Below are 3,489 nucleotides of genomic sequence, written 5' to 3'. Positions count from 1 at the left end.
TTATTACTTTTAAATGGCTAATTTATTTAAAAAAAACTGGGTGTGATTTATTTGAAGTACAGTAGCGCCTCGACTTACGAACTTAATCTGTTCTGGGACCCGGTTCACAAACCAAAAAGTTGCAGACTGAATCAATTTTCCCATTGTTCGGATATTTCCGGAGTCTTTCTCTTTTTTTTTTGTCTCTTGGGGGTTGGTGATGCCACAAGAAAACGATCCAGAGAAACTTGTTTTTTTTCTTTGTTGCAGAACTTTCTGAAAATGGGACGTCAAATTGTCATTTAAAATGTTCACCTTCATTCATACCTTGAATTTCGACGTATGTTGAAGCAAAATTTTACATACAATCCTGTTCGTAAACAGATTTGTTCGTGAACGGGGCCATTCGTATGTCGAGGTGCTACTGTATAAGTGTAATATAAAAGAGGGAAGGAGTGCAATTTGCCAACTTTGACACTGCTGCTTTTCATCACTTCCAAGTGATGCTAGTTTCCTCTGAATGTGTGCTCTTTATGCCACCTAGAGGAGGCATTTAGGCTGTTTATTTTATCGGTATCTCCTGCTGTCAATTACTCTGACCTCCAATTCACCCTATGACTTGCCCTCCTGACTCTTGCTTTTCCACTTCAGCCAACTGGGTCCCAACCTTTCAATAGAATGCTCTCTTGTGATTGTTTTGCAATTTATTCCTTAAACCTATGTGTTTTATCCAGTCCTTTTTTCTGGTGTTAGCCAGTTTCTGGTCTACCTTTAGATTACCAACTCAACTTGAACTTTATCCCTGAACGTTATGTTTTATGTATATGCCCATAATTGTTCTATCCATCCACTATCTCCCCATCAATATTTCATAACAAATGTTTTGTAGTACTTACCAGACTATTAGCGTCCTAGAGATGTACAGCATGGAAACAGACCCTTCGGTCCAACTTGTCCACACTGACCAGATATTCCAACCCAATCTAGTCCCACCTGCCAGCACCTAATCCTACCTATTCATATACCTATCCAGATGCCTTTTAAATGTTGCAATTGTATTAGCCTCCACCACTTCCTTTGGCAGCTCATTCCATACACGTACCGTCCTCTGCGGGAAAAAGATGCCCCTTCGGTCTCTTATATCTTTCCCCTCTCACTATAAACCTATGCCCTCTAGTTCTGGACTCTCCACCACAGGGAAAAGACTTTGTCTATTTACCCTATCCATGCCCCTCATGATTTTATAAACCTCTATACTATCACCCCTCTGCTTCCGACGCTCCAGGGAAAACAGCCCTAGCCTATTCAACCTCTCCCTATAATCCTGAAATCTTTTCTGAATCCTTTCAAGTGTAACATCATTCTTACAGCAGTGAGACTAGAATTAAAATCATTGAGTCACAGATATACAGCAAGAAACAGACCCTTCAGTCCAACTCATCCACACTGACCAGATATTCTAAATTGATCTTGTCCTATTTCCTAGTATAATTGTGATTCTGTGACAACAAGCAATTTGCATAATCATTGTTTTGTCATAAAGCTGATCATCTGTTGATAGCCTGGTTTTGCTTGATTATTTGAATAAAAATGTATTTTTACAACTTGATGACCTAACTTCAAGACTTGAACTATGAAGCTCCTCACATGTCAAAACTAGATATCTCAAAAACCTTTCACTAAGTTACTTGTGAAAAGCTCTCGTCCAAACTTCATTAATGGCATTAGTGGAATGTTATTAAATTGAACCTGCCATTTCCTCACCAATAGAAGGCATTGATGTTGATTGGGGATCATCCTTTCTGGATTGGGCAGGGAGACATGTTGACACATTTAACATATGTAAATAACCTTCGTGACAAGGTTTAAAAAAAAACAAGGTTTTGCAGTTGACTTTATGGTTTATGCATCAGGGAGAAAACGTGATATCAATTCGGTGCAAGATGATTTGTTGGAACTGCAAAACTGGCAGGACCAATGGAAGATGGCATTCACTTCTGATAAATTGCTTTGTTGTATATATCTGTAAAATAAAAGGATCCAGCAACACAGCATGAGTTCTATAATAAAATTCTGAAATAAAATACAACCGTACAATCTTCAATTGTGGTTCTACATTCAGCAAATAATATCCAAAGCAAATTATAGTTTTGGATTTCTGAGGAAGAACCTTATGATGTTGGAATATAAGCATACATTATGACATTTGTTTTTCCAATCCTGGACTACAGTTTGTTCTGCTACAATGCATGTTTCGTTGATGTGAATTTGCTATAGTACAGTTGATGAATTGGGCACTTTCTATAGGGCAAACATTTAAAGCGATTTCAGTCCCATTAGTTTAAATGGTGCTGCTATTACACTTTTTTTTAATATCACAAGATTGTACGAGGATGGAAATACTACGTTATAGCAGAACTGACCATATGCCAATTGTGTGTGGGATTCAAATGATCCATTGTCGTGCCATACAAATTAGAGGAAACATACCAGTTTTAGAGATGGGTCAAAGATTTTGAATGGGAATCACTGTAGTGGATGAGGTTGAAATGGACTAACTATGTTGCATAAAATATGGACTAGATAGAAAATTGACAGAACGAAGTATGGTGCTGAAGAAGTCATACTGCACTTGAAACATTAACTGTTTCTCGCTCCACAGACCTAACTTTCCTCAGTTTTTATTTCAGATTTCTAGTATCTGCATTTATTTAGCTTCTATTTAAGTATCTGGTGCCATCTGACAATAATAAAACATGTTACAAAGTATAAAGACCATTCTGTTTGCAAAACTGTGTGTCAACAACCTTTCTTCCCAAGGACACAATGAAAGAAGCAGCTAAAGGAAATTTATGGGCTATGAACTAAATTCTCAGGACCCATCTTTGGATCCGTTTGAAGATTTTCACAATCTGGATGACCAATTCAGCAGACTGTGCCTGGGTTGGCCAGTGTTATGCAGATACATATTGGTCTATGAAGTCCTCAAAATGAAGCAGAGGCTAACCATTCATCCCCAAGAATCAATCAAATTAGTCTTCTCTAAACTTTTTCGAAAGTTTTTATATTCCTTATTATGTTCAAATTACTCCAGGTGTGATGCCTGCAGCAACATTTGCCTCTTCATCTACTTCCTGGTTTAGTCTGTCACGTGATCTCATGCATTTTCCAATCTCCCGCCATTTTTCTTCAGGACCCCTAAACGTTTTGCGTCCACAAATGTGCCCGAGGGTCCTTCGATATTTTGTGGAATAACTCCGAGCGGGAAACAAGAATTGTCCATTTTAGAAAATTATAAAAAGTTAATTTCGTAAACAGGGGTCATGTTGGGAAAGTGCAAAGACGAGTTAGACCGGCGGCTCTCGATGATGAGTCGGTGAAGGCGGCGGTTCTTGTTTCCCGGGTAACCCCAGGGTTGGCCACAGGAGGCGGGGGGAGAGGGCCCGGGGGGAGAGAGACCGAGGGGAGAGAGACCGAGGGGAGAGAGACCGAGGGGAGAGAGACCGAGGG

This window comes from Chiloscyllium plagiosum, chromosome 29 (genome assembly GCF_004010195.1).
Source record: "Chiloscyllium plagiosum isolate BGI_BamShark_2017 chromosome 29, ASM401019v2, whole genome shotgun sequence".
Classification (NCBI taxonomy): domain Eukaryota; kingdom Metazoa; phylum Chordata; class Chondrichthyes; order Orectolobiformes; family Hemiscylliidae; genus Chiloscyllium; species Chiloscyllium plagiosum.
Note: the sequence above shows the minus strand (reverse complement) of the source record.